The sequence below is a fragment of the Eutrigla gurnardus genome, assembly GCF_963514095.1.
Source record: "Eutrigla gurnardus genome assembly, chromosome: 13".
In the NCBI taxonomy this organism is placed as follows: Eukaryota; Metazoa; Chordata; class Actinopteri; order Perciformes; family Triglidae; genus Eutrigla; species Eutrigla gurnardus.
The window spans coordinates 4,062,207-4,086,595 of NC_139936.1; positions in this window are offsets into that span (position 1 = coordinate 4,062,207).

The following is a 24,389-nucleotide window of genomic DNA, read 5'->3' on the forward strand; positions in this document are numbered from 1 at the left end:
CGATGCTGGAAACGGATTCATGGGATAGTTGCACTTCCTCACTATTGTACTTTATGTGAGATGTTTCCGGGAAATGTATCCCCATTTGAAAACTTAAAATATTTGAATCTAAGGTAGCTAGCTAGCTTGAAGCCACGGTTACGGACGAGAGATGCAGCTCACTGAGTTTCACACAAAACTAGACTTTCTTAGATTGTAAAATGATCTTATACGTTGACAAACATAATATGTGTAATTCATGGAACCATGCAAATGGGATCAATAATGATTCATCTCTTGCCATTGCCATTTTTTTCCAAATAAAGGGAGGGACACCCACTTAGCGTCTCTATTTAGCCAAATTAAAATAGAGCAAAACTCAGTTCCCTTTGATTAGGCTAGCAGGTTTTATGCTACGTTGACTGTAGCTTTATATTTGCAGACTTTACTGCTAAAAGACTGTTTGCCGTTGAGAGAAAGCTGGCGTTTGAGTCCATGATCCAAATAGTGCTACCACTTTAAGAACTTGAAACTTGAATCCACGCTCTACTTTTTCTAGCAGAATTTGATCGGGCCCATATGGAAATAAAAAATTAACACAACGCTGAAATTGAATCAGCTCCCTGACCTCCGTGAGCTTTCCATGAACCCTCCCTGTAGGCTTCTCGGAGACATAAATCTCCGGGAAATAGTCCCGCATGCCGAGCACCTGCCGGACGGCCAGACGCTTCACCTCGGCCTGAGCCCTTTCACAACGGCTGTGATGACTCCTCAAGGCGGCTCTCTCTGCCGCCGGGGTCAAACAAAAACACACTTAACGCTACCCCGACCAGCGCCAGGTGTGCCGGATGAACGCCGCGGCGTCGGTCAAGGCTACGGTCATATTGTTTTTACGACGGGCGATGAGACCGAATACTGTAACTGGATCTGATCTAGATGTTTATGTTGGTCACATTCGGTGTCTTCACCCCTTCGAGCACTGTCCGCCGGCTCCAAGGCCTCCTTGTTGTATTGACTTAACCTTTAATTAGCCGGGACGCACCGGCGGTTTAATGACTTTGGCGCCGCAGGTCACGGCCGCTGTAGGGAACGTAGAGCCTTTAACACGTTTGATATCCTTGTGCTGATAATATAGATGACATTTCTGACAAAGCTATAGGAAACAGTCCATAATAGTCATTTCCTACTATAAATATCAGCTTGTATGTGTGTGTGTGTGTGTGTGTGTGTGTGTGTGTGTGTGTGTGTGTGTGTGTGTGTGTGTGTGTGTGTGTGTACGACAGGCAGTGAGTCCTCTGCTCCGGTCCTCACTAGGATGCTATAAAAGTCAAAACCAAATCAGACCCACAGGAGTATTCTTACCAAAAACATTCCCAGCCAGGAGAAAAGCCGTAACATGTTACGTGATCTCTGGGAGCACTTAGAACGGAAGAACCTCGACAACATGATGCCGGAGCTCCGGCCGTCATGTGATGAGTCTGCTGGGGGGGGGGGGGGGGGACTCTGGTATGTGAGCGGCGTTAGAAATCCTCCTATCAGATAATTCAAATGTGAACTTACCGATTCATTCCAAGAAGAAAAACACCAAAACCGAGGATGTGATTGTAAATTATGCAGCCTTACAGGCATACATCCATGCATCGGAAGAGAAAACAAAGAGGAACAAATGAAAGAAAACACAAAACAATTAAAATGCTAATTGTTTGGTGTGGTAGCGACATGTGGAGAGGGGAGTCTCCAGGCCTTCCTGGAGTGCCTCTTCCAACATGGTCGCCTGCTGCAGCTGCTGTGTGAGTGCTCGTTTCTGTGAAGGGGAGGAAAGAAAAAGCCATCTTATTTTTCTTTTTTTCCCCCTCTCCCTCCAATCTTTTAAATACTTTTGCAACATACTGCCGCCGCCGTAAAGGTTTTTCGCCTCCGGATGAACCATCGCTCAGAGGGCACGCTATCCATGCATCACCACGGGGTGAAGTTTTGATTGACGGCTCATCAGAATAACAGGCTCTGATGTGAGGGACGCCTAATCTGCTGCACTAAAACATTCCAGGCCCGGCTAGTGCTGAGTAAACAGAAAATGTAAACGCCGGTTATTTAACAAGCCACCGCCTCTCCATCCTCACCCCCCCCCCTCCTCCCCTCGTCTCCTCCCACCTCCTGCCCTCGTCCTGCACCCCTGCCCCAGCATCCCCGCCTCTTTACACATTAAGTATGCATTGATTCAGCCTTCCCCTGTGTTATAAATACAGCATCGATCCGCCCCGCGATCAATAGACTCATTCACATGCATAGAGCCACTTTGATAACTCTCCTCCTCTGAGCCACTCGCAATAGCATCCTTCTCTCTCCATCGCAGTAGCTTGACATATTCCCCTACATCATTCACTATTTTATCCCTACGCATGTGTGTGTTTATATATTTATATAGACACAATCAGCTGGACAAATCCCTCAGATGACCGACGGCTCACTTTCAATCCATAATTTATCTAAATCACAATTACGGCGCATAAACATGAACGCACGTCCGATAACGTCCACTCTTGGTTACTGTTAATATCGATGCAGAGAGTAACCGGACGCATAACGTTTAAAAAAACATCTCCAGTCCGATCTGTGCTCTCCTTCCCGCCATAATTCACGCGAGCGTGTTATCGAAAAGCAGAGGCATTCCTTCCCGACATTAACCTAATTAAAAAGCCAGGAATGAAAATGTTTATTAGGTGGCTGATGGATGGAGAGCAGGGCCGCGTGGAACGCCGGTTTCTAGCGTTCTGTGCCTTCTCTGCAGACATCTGGACGGGAAAGCCATTTCTGGAAACGGCAACTATAGAAAAAGACTGGCCGGCTATAAAGGGAAGCGATTTACAAGTTACAACTGCGTTTGTAATCAAAGAAGATGGAGCAAACTCCGCCGGTTTTAATCAGGCTGTGCGCGGTCTGCTTTAGATAACATCCAGGTGGTTTATGGCCTCTATATGTGAATAAAACCATGCAGAGACGCTTCCCCATCACTCCAGCTGCTTAACATGACTGAGGTACTAAAAAGCGGGATTTAGAAAACTGCTTTTTCACAATTACTTTCATTTTTTTATTTACTATCGTTCACATCCCTATATCCTCCCCTCTCTCTACAGGAAGTGAAGGTTGTTGATGATCTTTACAGGGGTCTGTCCCTGTTGTGCACTTAAGTAGCTCCTCATTGCTTTTATGGCGACTCACTAAAACCTGTCTTGTAAAAAAGCAGTCCGGGGGAAGGTAAGAAAAGGTGGAACACATTCATAAAAGACGGGTGGGGAAGAGAAAAATCAATGCCCATTTCTTCACCACCTATGAATTTTATTGACGTAACCCCCATCACTTCACTTGGTCACAAATGTGCCAGTTTTAGTTCAGAATGAAGAAGAAGAAAAGTATATTTAACAAATTTAACATTTTGAATAAACGTAAACTGGGCCGCACATTCTTAATGTCAGAACCTCACTTTACGTTCGTCAGGCTGCAGAACAAGCAGACATGTAATGTCATTTTCGTCGCCCGTGCGTTACAGCTGCTCCGTTGTGACGGGGGAGAGCTTTGCCTGGCAGCGTGTCACATCGTAAAGATCAGCCTTAATTGTGCCGACGTGCGGGAGGATCCCATCGTCCCTCAGCGGGGTTCTAATTGGCTTAAACTGAACCTTTCTGCAGCTCCACGTCGGCAAAACAACGCCGTGGATCTTTTGCAAAGTAGCAACAAGAAACTGGGTGGATGCATGTTGCGTACGGTGCATGGAGGCGGCTCAAATCAAAGGGAAATACATTCAGATTTCATTTCTGTCGAGACGTTTCATATACTCCCAAAAAGTCCACCGCAATCACAACTCTCACATTTCTGAGATTTCTTTCCTTCTCAGGTTAAAGAGCGCTCTTCTTTCATTTTCTTCAAAGGCATGCAAATGTTCTCCCTCTGTGTCTTCTACCTTGGTTCCAATAAACCAGGCTTATTAAATGCATTAGGGGGAATCAAAGTTGAGGTGCGCTTTGATTGCATTCAAAGAGGGTGGTGATTGGAGCTCTGAGGGAGAAGACGGGAACCCCTCTCAATGTCCCCGCGCCCATTACTGTACACTACTTCATTTAGCACCAATTAGATTTCCAGCTCCCTTTCTGCTGCTAATGCCCGGCCTTGCAGGGTCCACGCTAAATTAAGCACTAGATCTTCATTGCGGCCAGCAAACCAATTGATTTTGCCCCTTAATCAATTTATTTCATTAGTTATACATTCCTCTTTTTTCCCCCCCTCCGCCGTCTCGTCTCAGGAGCCGGCGTGAGGAGAGTGACCTATCCTGGAGTGTGACACAGAGGAGAGTGATTTGAATGATAACCAAATAGCTAGCGCGGCCTCGGCGGTGTTTAAAGATCATATGTAAATCAAATGTCGGGGGGGGGGGGGGGAGGAATTGCTTGGTGGGGTTCTGTCAGAAAACAATTTAGTGATCGTTAAAAGGAATGCCTCGCCGTCGTGCAAACCTCCGCAAATTAAATCAATTCAGCCACCGGTCTCTGCCCCCTTTCACTTCTATCACCCCCCCCCCTCGCCTCCCTCCCCTCCCTCCTCCCACTTTCATCTTCCTCCTCTCACACAAAGACGTAAAGATATCCACAGAGGAAGACAGAAAGTCAGCGTCTAAACCTCAGAGATTCTCCGGATAAGGAAGATAAGGATGTTTTTATTACTCCGCTCTGACACTGTGCAGTTTTTTGGAAGTGTGAAGGGGGGGGGGGGGTGCTAAGCCGCAGTGTAAATAACACAAAGGGGGGGACACAGCGTGGCACACGCATGATGACAGGCGTGATAATGCAACACGAGATGCAGGGGAGATTGAAACAGACCGCACCCACGATGATCTCACCGTTTATCCTAATGAGATGAGTTACTATAGCAGCGGCAGACAGCTTTCTACAGAAGACATCATCAGGCAGTAGTTATGGAGAAAAATACTCTTAAAATGTTACCCCACCACCACCCACCACCCACCACCACCCTAAAGAGAGCCAGTCATGCTTGACTCCTATCCCTAAAGCCTGTATGTGTCAATCACAGTCCCCGGGGACGAGGCTGCATGTTTCATAAGAAACTAAGGAAATAAAAACATGTTGTGGAAAAATCTACATTTGGCAGACGGAGGCGACATCACTCACGTCGACGTGTTTGCAGAGTTGTACGCGCGCCGGTAAAGGCTACTGATGTGGTTTGTGCAGTCGGAGTGTGTTTTATTTTGTGGTAGTGCAGCGGGGTGGGAGACGCGGGTGGGCTGGTGTGTGTGTGTGTGTGTGTGTGTGTTTGTGTGTGCACACACGTGCGTTTTTGGCGTGTTGTCTGCAGGGCGCGCCGTCATACACAGTGTCACCACGGACGCGTACTGTGCATCAGAAAAGAACCATGTGTTGTTGTCTGAGGGGCTTATAACAGCACCTTTTGTTGAGGATAACACACACACACACACATATTTGTGTGTGGATTTTGCAGTACACACTCATTGTGTTTGCTTGTCAAATGGCACCTGATATCCACCAGCGTCTGAGAATCAAATTAAGTGAGCGACTGCTGCTGAGGCCTCCTCCTCCTCTTTTTTTTTTTTTCATCCGCCATCCCTGGGCATAATTAATTTTATCATCAGCGTCATTATTATTGTTAAATTGTTTTTCATATTTCTTCATTTCCCTCCCCTCCCTCCCCCCCCCCCCCCTCCAGCCTCCTCCCCAGAATACCAAGTGTATGCTAATGTGTTTTGGAGATTGCCAGCACACGGAGATGGAGAGAGGAATGAGAATGAGAGAGAGAGAGAGGGTCTGAGATGGGTGGGAGACGGAGGTGAGACAGGAGGGGGGTGGAGAGGAGAGCAATGAGAAGGGGGAGGAAGGGTGTCAGTAGAGGGAGGAGGAGGAGGGGGAGGAGGAGGAGGGTGTTGTGAGCGGCGCATTACGTATTCCGCTGGCGTATTTGGAACCCAATTAATCAAGCCGAGGAGAGGAGAGATGCAGAAAGGATGAGATCGCCCTTCACGTTGATGAGGCCTGGCCGGGGCAAACGCTCAACCACCTGAGCTCCTAACAGCCATGCCGACACACAGGAATTATGGCGATACCTTCCCTCTCTCTCCCTCTAACATATACTCTCAAGCTCTCTCTCTCATCCCTCCTCTTTTTCCCTCATCCCTCTCTTTGTGCTAATCTTACAGAGTCTCACCTTCTCTTCACTTCTTCTATCAAATTTACCAAAAAGTCCAGGAGTTATTTTTCTGTGATCTGTTAAATACAAAGTTTTTGCATAAAATTATCACAGTATTACCTCTAAGGAAGGAGTATTTTTTCTGCAGCGGTGCAGTTCTCCACACGTCCGGGGTCAAGCCGGTGGCGGCCGGCCACCGGCGGCCCGATCGTTGGGAAATTGACCGTCTCATAGTGGAAAGAGAGACGGAGAGAAAAACTCCAGTCCCTCGTTGACTTAATTTGATTCCCCTCCCTAGAAGGCGAGCCAATAGATCCCGTATCTACATAGTGCTCTGCACGGGGGTCTATAAATATTGACCCTCCATTTCCTGTGTGTGGCGTTAATGAAGCATTTAGTATACCCGCAGCATTATGGAGGACCTATGTAAAGCCACCTCTCCCTCTGTCAATGCCACCCGAGTCCACACACACACACACACACACACACACACACACACACAATAGATGGACTTAGGTGCCAAGAGAGCAGACTTCCAGAAGCCCGGTGAAAAAGGTCACTTTAAATGCCCTTTAAGAAGGTAAAACAGGAACCCGTACTCATCACTTTCTGATATTTTTAGAGTTTAGTTTATAAACCGAAGACACAAACTATTCTAACTTTGTCTTTTGGGTAAATCTGAAGAAGAAATGCACCGACGTATCACCTTGCTCATACATACCTGTTGCTGCTTCCTCCTCTTTCTGTCCACGGAGCATTAAAGACGTCCTCCTCTTTACATAGAAATCTTTAACTGATACGGCTTTTATGATTCCAGGTTAGTAAGGCTTCCCTGTATGGATTCAGACATGAATCAGTGATATTAAAAGTAAGAAAAAGTGAGTTTGTTTTGACCAAAGGTGGCGCCGTCCCCACCGCCGAGCCTTTTATATTTTATCACACATCCAGTGTGAAGGACAGTTTCCCCAAAATGTCCTCTTGGAGTTTTCTCTCCATCACATCACCTCCTCCATCTCCCCCCCCCCCCCCCACATCCTCCCGTCTGTCACCCCCACTTCTCACCTGTCACCCCCTCACCTCACAACCAAACACCCTCCATCCTTTTTATTTTGGGGGTGGGGGTGGAGGGTGGGAATGAAATAATTTTGTTGTGGGGTCCCCGGGCGGTTTTGTAATTTCATGCCTGTGTATGATAATTTTATGCTGTCCTGCGTCGCGTAACTCAGGGCTGCCAAATGCTGACAGGTGATAAATACGATCTTTTCCGCCCCGTGTGCAACAGACCTGAAAAAAAAAAAAAAAAAAAGACAGACAGGAGGGGGGGTCTGGGGTTTGGGAGCTGAGAAGTTGTGGGTGGGTGGTGGGGGGGGGGCTCCTATTGCTGTTCTGAGGCCTTGGTGGAAGCAGTGTGCACAGCGGTGTCGCCACTGTTGGAGCAATTTCACGGCTTGCCCACCCCACCTTCCCTCACCCACACACTTTCATTCACTTACAACCTGCCTCCCCACATCTCCTTTATCTCTCTATCCCTCCCCCATCTATTTCACTCTCTCTCTCTCCCCCCCCCTCCTTCCCTCCATCCTCCTCTGCTCAGGAGAGACCGGGAGGACAAGAACCTTCAGGTAGCCTTGAACAGCAGGGATAGTGATCAGTGCGTTTCCTTTTTTTTCTTCTATTTGCTACCTTCAGGAATCACAGGAAACAAACATGTAGAGGGGCAGTTTTCCACGTCAAGGAGACATTTATGTGGCGAAGGGTCAGAAGAACAGGGAGTTGGGGGAAGGAAGTGACCCAAGCGTGGACGACTGATGGTTTTCTGAGTGACGTAATTATTCGCCTCCTTGCGTCGTGCAGTTAGAATGATGATATCCAGAGGAGGAAAAAAAAAAGTCCACATGTACACAGAGTACACCGTGACCTTCACATTATACCTGCATGTCATGTGCATTATAGGTTATGGAAAAAAAAACATCCGAAAGCGAGGTCTGTCACGTGCACACGTCGTCGGCTCTCACTTCAGCGTATTTGAAATTCACCTTCTCGACATGAATGTATTAATTTCCGCCAGTGTTTTTTTTTTTTTTTTTTAAGTGCAGGTACACGCTCCTGATGGCATTTCAGCTTCGCAGTAATAGGAAAATTGAATGTGATCATTCCTCACTGCGTATCAGTGGATTCTGCACCATGTCCAAGAAATCCTCTCAATCAATCTGGAGGATGTGGAGCGAGGGGCGGGGTGTCTGCACCGCCGAGGTTCCAAGTCATTAAGCAGCCAGAAATTAATTGACTTCACGGTGCTTATGTGGCTGAGCGTGGGTTTAACCCGGGCTCGGCAGCCTCTATTAGTATTGTACTGCGTGTTCCTGCCGAGCTGCAGAGTCGGAGAGACAACGAGCGCAGATTCAAGTCAGCAAAAACTCAACAAATATAGTACGACTAATAAGGCGATCGGAGGTGTGTGTGTGTGTGTGTCAATACATTCCAAAATAACACACAGTGAGTCACTTCATGAGATACTCCCCCCGTCAAAGTGCACATGAATTGACCAGAGGCTTGTGGCAGCACACACACACACACACACACACACTCAGACGTGGACCGTCCTCGAGGCTCTCTTTGACCTCTATGTTCGATCTCTCTTTCAGAATCCAATCAGGCTGAAGTCTCCAGAGGGAGAACAGAGCAGGAGGAGGAGGAGGAGGAGGAGGAGGTTAGGAGGAGGAAAGCAACAGGAGCTTAACACATAGTGTAAATGTGCATGCATGCCTTTGAATGTGCTGGGTGTGGTGTGTTCGACACCGCCAGCATCAGGACTGCTTAGAGATGTGGAGTGAAGTTCTTCCTAAATCAGATCTTTGTTATCGGCAATCTGTGGCTGAAAGGCAGGATGAGTAGACGGATAGGTAGACAAAAGGGGGAAACAGATAAAAACACTTCAAAGTTGACTCCCCCCCCCCCCCCCCCCCCTCGTGTGAATTTTACCTCCCCCCCCCCCCCCCCCCCCTCGTGTGAATTTTACAATATTCTGCAGAAATGGAAAAAAAAGAAACGTGAGAGTCTTGTGTGTTTATTCCAGCCGCGATCAACCGACTGACATCCGACAGGCAGACGAGCCTCGATGGATGTCAATCTGTTCCAGCTCTGTTTTATAGCCTCAAAACAGATAAGTCTTCAAAATGAGGCTCAAGTGTCACAGAAACAACCATCAGAAGTTAAAGTCACCTTCCAGGATGTGTAGATATGTTGTATATATGAGGATTCCTTTCACAGTTTGTTGTGTTTTTTTCCTCCAAGAGATGCAAAGAGGTTTTGGGGATCCGGCTCAAGCTCCAGATCAAACGTTGTGTGTGTGTGTGTGTGTGTGTGTGTGTTTGTTTGTTTGTGTACATGCGTGTGTGTTTTTTGGGTGAATGGGAGGCAAAATTGTAAAGCCTGTTTGAAAGGTAAAAGTACAATATAAGTGCAGCCTGTTTATATAACATAGACATTCTCTAATATTGTCAGGTCAAAAGTCTTTTAATTCTTCTTTGGATAAATACATCGGAATAAAATAATGAACTCCCGTGGAAAAATCTATACGATATGTAGCAAAAAGAAAGCCAACAAAGGGATGACTGGGATGTATTTTGTATGAGAGATATACTCCTTTATGCTGTGACTTTGACCCGCGGTGTCAGGATGTGGTTACAACAGAAACCCGGCATGCTGGACAAATCATTAAAACTATGTCAGGGAAAAAAGTCCCAGCGAGCTTAATAAAACAGTACGATTAAAATTCAAGCAAGGATGGTCGTTACGCACACAATGGCTGTCTGCTTAATATACGGCGGGCCGCCGGCCCCGGGTCTCTTTGTCCCAGGCCTCGGCGCTTTACTTGGAAAGAGCAAGGTCTTTTTTTTTTTACATTTTCACCGGCTCTGAGAAAACAAGCCGCTCTCGCATTCACGCTTCTCAGGCGAAAGGAGAATTTCGGTTGGAGGCTTGCTTTCACCTCCCGTCCACAGAAGCATCTTCCTGTCTCTCTCCCCCCACCCGTCTGTCTCTCTTCCAGGGCTCTTCTGTCGTCCCTCTTTCTTCCCCTTCGTTTGCTGCCGTGTTTCTGTCCCAGAGGCAGGTTTCACCTTCATAAATCAGCAGAATGTCAAACAGGTCTGAATGTCAAGGAGAGCAGCAGTCCCATGCTCCAGAAACTTTTTTTTTTTTTTTCACTTTTTCTTTTCTTTTTGTTTCAATAAATAATAATCATAACTGTTAGAGTGGCTCCAGCTCCACACTGGACTGTCAGTCGTAAAGCACAGATGGTGTGAAAGGCGTTGAACAGGGAGATGTGTCTCTAGCAGGTTGATGGAGATTTGTGATAGGTGTGTGTGTGTACAGTATGTGTCTGTAATGTGTGTGTGTGTGTGTGTGTGTGTGTGAGCTCTGTCAGTTCCAGCACAAGGGAACTCCTAAACGGATCGGGTCACTGCTGATCACATGGCAGAGATAATGGTCCAAACAACCTTGACGAGAGTGGAAGAGGTCTCTCTATTTAATTAGAAACTTTAATATTTCATTCTCTGCTATGCCTCATTAGAGCCCTTCCATCACACCCTCCCAGGCCCGTACGCACCACCACACGGCCTTTCTGTCTCAGCGGATCCTCTTTGCCCACATCTTCTGTTCCAGCGCTGGAAAATCAGGCTACGAAAGGAAGAGAAAGAAATGTTTTTTTGTTTTTTTTTGTCTTCACAGTTTTGTTGCTTGAAAGGAAAGCGTTGCGATGTTACTGTAATGCCAGGTAGTGCCACAAGGTGGTGTCTGCTTTCGTTGTAACGTATTGAGAGTTGTGTAGTGTTAGCTGGATTGGTGCAGGTTAGGTTCAGTTTTACTGTCTGACGACTTTCCGAGCTAATCGGCTAGCCCGGACCTCCTGCTAACTAGCCCCATGCTGCTAGCTGCCTCTACCTACACCATCCACGTTACATGCACCAACTTTCCTTTAGGATTTATTTATTAGCAATTATTTTTTCATCTAGCCGAAAGGTGGAGGTGGTGTGATGAAAATATGTCAATTTAAGCCGAAAATTCCCACAGCCTGGTGCTTCATGAAGGTGTAGCCACTATGCGTCATCACCATTGCATCACTTTCTGTCTGCCCTCAAATTTAGTAATGTGGAGGTCGCTCACACATCAACTCTGTTCAGATATTAAAATATTAAAGTAGAATCTGAAGCTGAATTTTTTTTTAAAAACTATGACTACAAAATATTACAAAAAAATCTATTTATTTCATATTTTTGTATCAAGAAACATTTTTTTTTCCTGGAAAACAAAATATGACTTGTGCTTACGTCAGCTCATACCAACCAATTTCAACCAATAATATCATGACACCCATCCATCTATCCATCTGTAATGTGAGATCAGGAGTATACACATTGGCATCGCCACCATATATTGAGGGGGGGTCTCCGGAACGGTAAGTCGTAAAGACACGGGCTAAAGACTGGTGTGTTCAGAAGTCTCTACGACCCTCCGTTCCAGAGATATAAGCAGAAATCTGGAAATTGGGGTTAGGGTTAATGTTGGGGTTACTTCCTTTTCTTATTTTGGCTGTATCTCCAGAACAGTAACTCGTAGAGACACGGGCTAAATACTGGTGTGTTCAGAAGGGTCCGTTCCCGAGATATAATCAGAAATGTGAAAGTTGCGGTTAGTGTTTGTTCATTCTGATTGGCTCAGCTTCACCCTCAGCCGAGTCACGGGGCTCGTTCCAGATTCACGTGAGGCATATTTTATATCGTGAAAGTAAACATTCAAATATCTGAAGCTCGCGTTACCAAACACCAAGAAGAAATACTGACTCATGTCCGGGTTGGAGGACTCGTTCCTGCACCACTCGTCATGTGTGGAGGCTCGAACGCCCGGCTGTCCACCGGTTACTCCACACAGCAGCTCGGGTCCTCTTCACCGTTTTATAACCACGGGGACCAATAAGACCTCATCTGTTCTCTATGCTTTTTATCTTTTGTCTGGTATCACAGAGGTGGGTGGGGGGTCTCATGTCTGGTGAGGGGAGGGAAGGCTTCGCCCGATCACTCTCTGTCGTCCCGGAGGCCCCCGGCCCTAATAATGGGCGGCAGGAATGTGATGACAGGACACTTTAAGGGCGATTCTGTTCAAGGGCACGTCACTCTGTCACTGACAACACTTTAATCCTGATCAAGGCGTCTGACTGGACGCTGCTCACCCGCCCTCCCTCTGCTCTCTCTCTCTCTCTCTCTCTCTATATATATATATATATATATATATATATATATATATTTATATATAATATATACGGTATATGTACTGTCGGCCTCAACACAAACAGCCGAGGTTTGAAATCAACACACGTTGCCTTATAATGAACCCAATGTGACAAAACTCAAATCGTCGGAAATTAGCATTGCATTATAATTACAGGCACATTATAAGGATTTATGCAAAGTAGTGTTTTTATTGTCTGCATATGTGTGTGTGTGTGTGTGTGTGTGTGTGGTACATTGTATGTTTGTGTGTAAGCAGGCATAGAAGAGGGGGGGGGGGGGGGGGGCATAAAATATGAATGATAATTACGAGGAAGAGGTTGGGACGCAGATGAAAGGCCTCGTATTGATTCTTGAAAGGACCTGACAGCTTGGCTGAATGTTTTATTTCCTCCGCATTGTTTGTTTTGCATATAAAGGATTCCATTTTCTTGTGAATTTTGATTGCGGCGAAGACGGCGGACCCCGCCGCGGCGGCGGCGGCGGACGAGAGCCGTGTTAACTGTTTAGAGACAGCGAAGGGGGGATCTGGGATGTGTGTGACCCCCGCGGCGGTCCCTCTACCTGTCAAATCCCCACCAACACTGACAGACATGCAAAGGTGTATGATAATGGCCTGGAAACAAAGAGGAGGGGAAAAAAGGATGGATTCATAAATATTCCCTGCTTAGAAACCAGCGAGCTTTGTGCTTTTACATATCACCGATCCCACACACACACACGTGCACACATTTAGGTAATGAAAAGTCAAGCGTGAAAACATGGATCCGGATCTGGTGAGCCCACCATGAGCGCTGGAATGCATCGGCGTGTAGCGTCCCGGCCCAATGTAAACAGCCAGCGCACGTGTGTGCACGCCTCCCTCCTCTCAAGCTGCTTTCCATTTCCCCCCGGTGCCCATTTCTCCTCGTTCAGACCTTTGTTCCGCCAGCTACCACAGACCTGATCCCACCGCAGGATTTCATACTGTACACAAACACGGCGTCCGGATCCCCCAAACCCCCCTCTCCGAGTCCAGCTGTCCTCGCCATCATGTCGTAAAGATAGCAGGCCTGAACTTTGGGAACATCAACAATCCACCCTTTTGACTAGAGTTGTTCCGATTCCGATACCAGTATCAGAAATGCCTCCGATGCTGCAGAAAATGCTGGCATCGGGATCGGCGAGTACTGGAGTCCAGGCACCGATCCGATACCACGTAATTTATTAGAAATAGGAATTTATTTACTGGTTAGCTCCGTTAGCTTTGACACAGTTCTTCTTCACCGCTCTTAAAACAGTGGTGCTGTGCTGCCATCGGCAGCTGCTGTTTTAGAGGGGCGAAGAAGAATTGATCACCTGACACCTGTTAAAAGGAGCTAATGTTAGCGCTTCATGTTGGCGGTTTGGTGTCGGTACTTGGTATCGGAACATCTCTACTTTTGACCAGGCCATTCTAGCAAATGGAAGAGTCGGCATCTCTTTGGCCTGAAATCAGTTCTTTTGGAGTCTTTACCCAAATCACTAACCTCTAGCAGAGTTCAGTGAGTTTTACGTGACCAAGTTTTCATATCCAAACCATTGCAACACAGATATTCATTTCAAAATGCATATTTTAAAAGCCAAATGCCATGTGTCCATTCAGAAACGATGCCTCTGTTAATCCGGAGACGTAGCTAACATTTGAAAGTCTTGAAAACACATTTCCCCTGTATGGAACAATAGTAGTCGTTTCTTTTGATCATTCTACTTAAATATAGAAAGCAAAGTTCCAACTTCATATTAAGGCATGTGCCTTTTTGCCAATCCAGCTGTTTCTTGTAGCTCGTTAACTAAAGTTGCTGCCGGTCTAAAAACACGACTTGATCACAATAAATAACGTTATTTAACAGAATGGACCTCACAAAATTACACAATGAATTATTATTGTTATTTATATCTGCCTGATCATTTCCAGATTGAATTTTTTGTCGTTTGTGTCATAATAAATATGTAATACTGTATTGATCTTTCGAGGAAATTCTCCTTCTGCTTGTAGAGCGGGGCCAAAGGTCGGGGTAAATCACAGCGCTCTGACTCTGGAGGAGATGCTTTTATATACATATACATACATATCTTTCCCATCATTATTTATCAGTGGATGCATGTGCACTACTTGCTATCCGCCTTCATCCTCACTGTCACTAAACAACACTTGTTATGCAGCAGCATAAAGATATTTTTTTCCTTCCCGTGATACGAGAGCAGCACCAGATGATCTAGTCAGACATCTGCTATGCAAAATAAGAGCTTCTGTGGCTTCTTTCTTTCTTTTTTTTGTTAAGCATTCATCTTTATGTTCAAAACATAAGTATATTTTTGAAAAAAAATCTCTTTAAAAACATTTTTTCACCCCAGTTTCCAATTAAAGTAAGCAGTAAAAAGAACAGCTGACAGAAACCCGTGGTGAAGGAGAGAGTAGCTCTGAATTTATAAATGTGTAATTGAAACACAGGAACAGACTGGATGACACATCCTCTACGTTTTACTGCCCGGCCCCGCCTGAAGGATACATGTATCATGTCCGTACACATTTTTATTTAACTTACATGGACTTTTTCCACGTTTCCATACCATTCCTGCGTAACCTCTCACAGTTAAATTCCTAACACACACTTAACCGACAGTTCCACCATCTTAAAATGTCACTCCTCATCCCGCCGTCACCCCCATTTCAAACCATCACCCCCATCAATGCCATTTTGCTCCTGGGCTGAAAAGCAATTGAAACAATTTTCTTGCAGAGAATTATTGTCCTTAATTGCAATGAAGGGCACGTTTTTCCCGTCATTCCTTGGGAGTTTTCTCTCTCTCTCTCTTTCTCTCTCTCTCTCTCTCTCTCTCTCTCACACACACACACTCTCTCTCTCTCTCTCTCTCTCTCTCTCTCTCTCTCTGGGTGGAAACGTAGGCATCGCCACCGAGCGTGGGCCCTCTGAAAGAGGTCATAATTACATCCTTCAGTATGCTCGCCGTCGGCAAGGATTTTACGCCTCATAATTATTAAATGGCAGATTCACTCCACGTGTGTGTGTGTGTGTGTGTGTGTGTGTGTGCATGTGTGTGTGTGTGTGTGTGTGTCTGTGTGTGTGTGTGTGTGTGTGCGTGTGTGTGTGTGTGTGTGTGTGTGTGTGTGTGTGTGTGTGTGTGTGTGTGTGTGCGTGTGTGTGTGTGTGTGTGTGCATGTGCGTGTGTGTGTGTGTGTGTGTGTGCGTGTGTGCGTGTGTTAAAACGCAGGGTGAAAAGAGTTTGAATTTGTTCTCCAGTAATCGAGCGAGAGGAGAACTGTTTGTGTATTCCGTGCACACACTTAGCCAAAAGTTCTCTCCGGTGGGAGAAGTTGAAGGAAACTCTGCAGCAGCAGCTTCGTCTCACCAACGTCTCACCAATCACACATCAGCGTTTATCGGCTTTCCACCGGAGTAAACAACGCACGGATGGCATCGAAACTCATCTAGATATTTTCCAGGGGCGCGGCAAATTGATTTCAAGTTTAGAATATTAGTACTGTAGAAGAGAATAGAGTCCCAAATAGATCAATTATTTGGTAATTGTTATTGAGACGTTGGTAATTGATGTTGGAGTTGGTGGGGCCGAGTGCCGTCCTAACAAGATAAACTCCAGTCTGCTCAACTTCTCCTCTTTTCAGCATCATTTCCATATCATAATTATATTGTCTCATTCACAGCTGAGATAACACCCCACACTCTCCATCCGTAATCTCCCTCCCATCTCTCTCCTCCCTTTTCTGCCTCGGGTTGCTCTTCTTATAAACTTTACGCCAGAAAAAGAAAAAGAACATCATCTTAATAAGTCATTAGATTTTGTCTTTTCTCACAAAAAAAACCCCAAAAAGGATGCCAAGATAATTATCCTCATTCCTGTTGCACTCAGAGACTTTTGTAAGGAAAACATGCTGAAGTGTGTTATTCAAACGTTCATTTAGAGACCAAACAGGCTTGATTTAATAAAAAGATCTTTAAAAAGCTGGTAGAAGTTGTTGAGATAGATGGTGTTTGAGCACACGTGAGTGATTGAGAGGCTTACAGCATGCCAGATTCCATCTCGGCAGCCCCGCCCCCTTTCCCCGCAGCGCTCTCCATTGATGAAGTAATGCCGGAGATGATAATTGATTGGCACTTATCACAGACCCGGCTCAGGCCCACTCCTCACTCCACTCCGCTCAACTCCTCCAAGGAATTCATTATGCAAAGAGACCAGTTAGGTGTGATGGAATATTTTACTTTATTATAACCAACAGGAGAGAAAAACAATTAGAGCGTCCTGTTATACCCCCCCTACTCCTGCTAATTGTTTCCTTTTATAGTATTTGACATATACAGTTCTCATGCACACATCTAATTACTCTTTTCCATCCCGTTATTGTGCGGAGTCCACCGACTTCGCCGAGGTGTCTCCACCGAGACGCATTAGCAGTAATTAGAAGGAAGGCGTGCGGCGTGCTTGCTGGGGGGAAGTGGCGTTTATGGGCTGCTGGGAAGCAACGACTCGGCCACCAGGAATCACTAAGTTCGGTGTGAAGTTGGTCAAAATAATACGAATATGGCAGGTCAGTAAATATAGTCACTTCTTGAAGGTCAGGGGAGGTCAAATCCATCACCAACAGGCTGAACATCTGGTTTCATTACCAGTATATTGTTCACATGGACGTTGGCACTGAGAGCTGCATCGTTTCCTTTAATGTTTTTTTATTTATTGTTGTTATGATAATGGAATAAAAACATGTTTCAAGCTTTTACATGTAACTCTTTTTGTGAAAGAGCTTTGTAGTTTTTAATGTCTTTTTTCTTTCTAGATTTACGAGGATGCAGAAACATAACAAACTCATTTGAATGCAGTCGTGGAAGAAACATACGACCGTTGATTTACAATCTCTCAGAAACACAGCAATATCAAAATAGTGCATTTATTTTTTAAATGCCGGTACCACATGTTTATACCCCATGGCTTTATAGAAGAAGTAAAAAAAATCTAATATTTTTAAAAACTATAAAATGATGGAAAAAGACGGTTGTGCAGTTAGCTGTACTTTGGTCCAATTTGAAGGGTTTACCTTCTTTTAGTAACGTTTCTCTCAGCAGCAGGTTTGTAGTAACTGGTAGCTTTATGCTATGTGACTTCCTGAACATTGTTTTTTTACATCGTGATACGCTACATTTTCACCTGCAGACCCGTGTTTTTGTGCTCGACCACAATACAAGAGAAGAGGAGAACAACAAAGTCAGGCAGTAAACTATAAAGACAGTCCAAACACACAATATAGAGCTTCGACAAAACCAGAAAATAGCAAATGTAATAGCCATAGAGTCGAAGTGTTCTTTATCCAACTGTATTCTGTATATTGTTCTGCATTTCCCGATGTTAAACTTGAGCTTGTTCAGCTGGCGTGACCTCGGTGAACGTGAGGTCACCGCGGGCCGGCTCGCCTGTAAAAACGCCTCTTCATGGCACAAAGTCCCCGAGCAACACGAGCTTTACCCACAAACAGGCAACAATTTCCATCCTGAAATAAAACGCGTGTGACTCCTATGTCTCTGGGGAGAAAACCAAACATCTCCCTGCAACAAATCAAAAGTTCCCCTCCTCCTGCGGAGCGGGTGTCGAAAAACGCCCTGTTTAGTCGCTCTATTTCTTCACAAACATGCAATTTTTCTGTTGCAAAAGGGAAGGAATCAAGACTTCTTTTTTTTCCAGTTGTCTCGCTGGGAAACAGACACCTGAGTTGGAAAGTGGGAGAGAAGTTGAGCCGTCAGATCTCGGTAGCTTACGCTCCCCTGGGGAAAGCCACGGCTCAGGGTACTCATCCTCCGCCGCCGCCGCCGAGCTAGCTTAAAATACTGTTGTCACATCGCGATCACAGGCTCCCACTGATGGTACACAAATAGTCCCCTCGCGAAGCTCTTAAAAGCCCATTAGACGTCACCAGGCGCGGCGCTGAAGATGCCGGTGCTAAGTGCTCCTGATGCCAAGGGGAAGCATGAAGACAGACCTGATGAAGAGCAATCCAACCCCTCCTCCCCCCCTCAGCCCTTCCATCTATCCGAATATGTTTGTTGACTTTTCAGCTCATTTTATGCAGTAAATATCTAAGAGATTGGCAGCGGGTCTCAGATATACGACTCTGACATTTCTATCGTGTGACGCAGATGTTTCGGCTGCAGGAAGCTGAAGTCTCCCGAGTTGCTTTTCGCGCGGGAACGCCTCGCGTTAGTCCGACGCGATCCGGCAACAGGCGGAGGTCAACCGTGACCGGTGACCTCGGGGAGGAAGCTGCTGCTGGAGCTCTGCATCAGAGGAAAACCACTACTGAGATGCCGGAGTTCTTTATGCACCATGTGAAAGCTAAATAGTGCCATCTGGTGCCTTTTAAAGACTCAGGTGGTAAAACCCAGGAGATAATACAGTGATAATATAACGTAATAGTAATTATAATGATAGATTTCATTGGGAGGCTTCATTCCAAGGGAACAAGCTCAGTGGTAAAGTATTTGCACAATTCATAAATCTGTAATTTAGGCAAAGCACAAGCCGAATATATCACTTTAGAGCAGGTGTTGTGTCTTATTAACACAAAAAATTCTCACTTCATCCCGACTTCTTCGAGTACAAATTCTGAAGGCAGAACGGCGTACGAGGTGCCGGGCGAGGAGAGAAAAAGAAGAAGCAATAAGAGGCAGAGGTGTAAATGTGAGAAACTGGAGAATGATTCAGAGGAGGGGGGAGGAGGACGGGGGAGGAGGGGGAGGGGAGGAGGGGCTCCGTGCTCGGAGAGCTAGGTGAGGATAAATGGAGAGCAGAACACTGTTTGAGTGTGAGAATGCGTTGGCAGCCGCGGGGAGCTCAGTGATCACTCCTCCAAACGGTTGCTGTGGGGATTGTGGCTCCTGGAAAGTGGGAAACGACTAACAGGTTCTAAAGAGGCAGGAGCCGGAGGGAAGTCGGGGGGGAGACGGCGCTCACGGCGAAGGATCGGGCCCCGGCCACCGCCTCTTAATTGCACTTCATTATCTCGTATTGATTTAATTAGCAGCTGCCTTGGCCGTCGTGCTGCTCAGGGGTTATGGTAGGCCTTCAAAACCGGGGCCACAAAAAAAAGATGCTCCATAAAGCACGTCATGTGACCACACTTAGCCGCGTCGCTGTAATTACCCTCGTGCAAATAAATTCACTTTTTTTTTTACCCGCGTCGGCGACCTCGAGGAACAGCGGGTCGAAGGGTTCAAACACACAACTGCACACTTGAAAAGTTATGTAAATATCTATTTTTCTTCTATAAAGAAGCATTTTATGGAAGTAATTTATTCCCTCATTCTGGGAAAGATGAACCGGTTCGGGCAGAGTTGTGTGTGTTTTTTTTTAATGTAAATAAATATTTATAAAACTTGGACTTTGCTTGAATAGAAAATAATATCTGAACGGTTGCTTCCTGTTTTTGCCGCCAACGCCGCGGACGTCACGATGTAATTATAAGTCTGGTTTTTAACCAACAACAACGCTAAAGTGTGTGTAAGTGAAGACGGCAACAAACACACGGGAGGGTGCGTTAGCAGAAAATACTCTCCGACGTGAATACATTAAAATAATTGTCTGAATGGATGCTGTTGTCCTCCCCTGCCGAGTGGTGACATCACAGGAGGCACAGGAGGGCACTATGAAGGGAGTGAACGGGTCACAAGTGGTAGGATCGCACATTTATAAATGTAATTTAACAGGTGTGTGTGTGTGTGTGTGTGTGTGTGTGTGTGTGTGTGTGTGTGTGTGTGAGAGAGAAATAGGGAGGACAAGGTGGGAGTGTGTGAAGATGGAATAAAACCGACACATTTGCACATTTGAATAAACGGAGGATGATTTTTATTTAAGGTGGCACGCTGTGAGAAACCTTGTTGTTTGACGAGGAAACTCACAAAGACGTGAACGGAGCTGATGAATGAATGACGTTAGCATGAAGCTAACATTTAGCCTCTTGGAGCACAATCGCTGCTGTCTAATCTTTCATTCTTTGTTCTTACAACCGGCCCCAATCTGTCTTTAAATCCTTAATTTCTGTTTTCTTTATCAGCTTATCAGGATGCTTTTGTAATTGCATTAATTTTAATTGCAATTAATTTGTATATTTTCCCACCGGTGGCTCATAAAGTCTTATACGGTGGTCAAACATCTCTGACGATAAAACACAGAATATAAGCTGTTCTGAAAACGTTATGATGGATGTAAGTTTATGAGTCAACAAGTGAATATGATGTGTTTTTTTAAACATATGGCCTTGGTGTGCCGAGGCCTGAAGAACAGAGAAGAAGGAGAGTTCTGTGTCTTTGATCCCAGCAGCTTTGCATCCAGTCCTCTTTTAGAATAACGCTGCTCCGTCACATAACAGCAATCTGCAGCGCATTATGAGCAACAACTGCAGAGAGATATTTTAATCAAAAGGAGATGTCCAAGATGGGTACATTCATATATGAAACTGGGAAAAAACGCTGTTATTAATTTTAAAACCTGATGATAAATATCTTAAAGATGTATTTGACTTATCAAACAAAGGAACCCACATTCATTTCACATCTGCAGACTTCCCTGATTGTCGCGGGCGTTTTAAACACCCTTCCGTCGGCCTCGGCCCTCTTTGAAGACTCCGACATGGTGGAATGAATTGTTCAAATCAGTACCAGGGTTTAAAGGGGGTTAGCTCCACTTCATCTCGCTGCTTTTCATCCTGCAGACCCCCTCTCCTCCCGAAAACGATATTAAATACATGTTTCCACCTTTATTCCACTCAGAATCCTGGTGGAAGTGGAAGGGTTGGGATTTATGAAAGGGTCTGAGGTTGATTGGGGAGACAGCAAAGTGCAGGAATGAAGACGGGCAAATAAAAAGAGTGCAGCGTGGGATGGAAAGCCCCGGCAGTCTGCTAGCACTTAGAGTCCAAAACGCAGCCCGGGGTCAAAATCTAAAGCCAGCGACGTCGACGCACAGACGATTTCAGCCACTCCAAATTGTTAAACAAATACCAGTTGTTTTTAGAAAGGACCAGAGAAAAGAACGCTCCCCTCCTTTTTTCCTTTTTCCTCCCCGACTCTTTACGTTTCCCTCCACTTGGCGAGAACTTCTGCTGGACGGCGTTCTTGACTCCGTTCTCCGTGTTTGCCGGCTTGGCACGGCGAGATGGACGGACGGACTTGGCAGCCGCGCACGGCCAGCCTGGTAATGTGAAAATATCTGCTGCCAATATCAGAGATGGTACAGATGGACGTGACATGTTGCTGTTTTCTGTTTTTGTCTAATATTTCTATATTCTCTCCACGTCTCGTCTCCTCACATGTGTTTAAGCGCCACTCTCCCTCTCGCCGAGGTCCTTGCATATAGGCCGAGGATTGGCCATTAGGGTATATGTTCAAAGGACAAATCATCAACGGCTAATTAACAATTATTAACTGTTCTGCTATGAAAGAAGACAAATTATCATAAATTACCGCCTAATTAAAATGTGATTGCTGGCTCAATAGTTATAAATCATTAATTTTTAACACCCTTATCACATGCGGACGGAACCAATTCAACAAAAGGTCTATTAGACAAAAATGAATTCGCTGGTTTCTTTCAACACACACACACACACACACTTTCTGCTCCCTTTCCCTCCGCTGCAGTCATTAGCCGTAATTACTCTATGTAACACATTGGCTTTATCCATAGATATTAAAGAACAATTAAACCACAGCCTAATTGCATTAAGCCAAGTCTTGGCGGTGGCTGCCCAATCTCAAAACTCTATATGTGCAATTAGTGAGATGTTCGGGTATTACGGTATGTGAAGATCATTAAAAATAGCAATAATAAATGTTTGAAAAATACTACATTAAGTGAAAAAAAGTCCTGCATTACTTTAGTAAAGATACACAAGTATCATTAGCTAAATAAAGGCTTTTTTTATAGAATTATTTCTGCAAAAGCCATTTTTTTGTATTTACTCATCTCTATATAGTTTTTATTGTTAGTGACAGAGTCCGTCATCCCCTGTGCTGGTTCAGATCGCCACAGGAAATGATGCATACATGCAATCCAGCCTAATTATATCTCATTGTTCACCCTCCGAACAGCTAAGACACAAGCTTTTAACTTGAAAATCCACTTTCTAAACATCGCTGTTTTGTAAAACGTGGAAGAGTTTAACCTTAAACAGTCATTTAAATGAAAGTTTAGAGTAGAGATGTCTTTTTGGTGAAACTGTTAACATCCCAAAGAAATATTAAATGTTACCAGTGGCCCCAACTAGACAGCACTTTTTTAAAATATAACTATAATATGTAAAGTTGTAGTCACAGCTCTAAAATAAATGTACATTCCAGTTCCTCGGTGCCCTCCTCTCCCTCCTCCGAGTCCCAGGGCTCCTGTTTGTAGGATTTTTCTCTCTATTTTCCTCTGCCTTCGATCCCTCCTCCTCCTCCTCCTCCTCCTCGGTAACAAGCGAGCTCTGGGCCCGGCGAGGTGAGCAGAGGTGAGGTTACGGTGGAGGGGAGGAGGTGTATTGTTTAGAGCTGCCTCCGACTGACATCCAGGTAAATGGGTAAATGTGCACTCTCATCCATATTCCAGCAACCCCGGACAGAGGCATTTGGCCGGAGCGCGGCCGGGGCCAGGATATGAAATATTAAAAGGATAAAGTGAAAGGTGGAGCACCCAGAGGACCTCTGGACAGTTAAACAGCTCTTTGTGTGGATGCGTCTTCACCGCCTGTATTCCCATGCGGCCGTCCACCTCTGTGAGCGAAGCCGGAGCTTCTCGCCTCACATTGTGTGTCTCAGCCAAGGTCGGGCGGCCCGGTACACCGAGTTAGCATCAAACTGCTGCCGTGTGATCAGCTGTTACCGTCCAGGAGCACCGCCGATGATGGAGCGCGTTCACAGCTCGCCAGCAAATCAATAACGCTGTGGATTGCATGACTGCAGAAGAGACAGTGAGCTGGGGGAAGAAAAAAAGTGAACGATGGAGCTCTTTCCAGTTTTTTTTCTTTTCTTCTTCCAGCATCCACTTGGCAGGATGAGACCCGGCCCTGCTGTTTGACTGGTTTGGCGCCAAGTAGGGACTCAGATATATCAGATTTCAATTAACCGCAGTTCAGGAGGGCCATCCACAGAGGTGACATGGCCCCTCACACCCTCCATCCCCTGCTTAGCTGCAGCCCCGGGGAGTAGGTAATGAGATGGCTTTCTATCTGGCTCTCCATCTCCTTCCTCTTTCAGGAGGATGCCTGGCACTCGGGGCCAAGGGGCCCTGTTGACACCTAGGGCAGGTGCTTGGCCCATTTGGCTCTGGCCTGCAGCCTCCAAACATGTTTGGCTTGCAGTGGCCACACAGTTTGCCCCTCTGGACCGCTCTAGGGGGGGAGATAATGAATAGTCTGGATGTGGCGGTTTGTGCAGGTTGCATGTGTGTGTGTGTGTGTGGGAGTGGAATTATAAATAGGTAATGAATATAAATATGTGTATCGCCACTTTAACGTCTTTGAATTTAATGTTTTTAAAGCATTGGGTTAAATCTCACAGCAGACAGATAGCGGTGAGATTCCCCGGGTCACATCTGTCACCGGGGGAGACGGGAGGCCTCCAAACCGGCGCTTCACTGCTCAATCACTCCAGCCTAATTTGTATTCTGATTCAATCACAGAAAAGGAAAACAAAGCAAGGTGCGGAAAAAGATGACAGCCGATCACTCAGGGAACGAGGGGAAGGACGATCCGGTAATATTTCAAGCACACGCTAGTGGATTCACGGTGTTGGCGGTGAGACTACGGTGGCGGATTAGGGCCACTGTAGGAAAACAAAGGGAAAAAAAGGCGGGAGAGGGGGACTATTATCAGAGGAAAAAAGGCGCAAA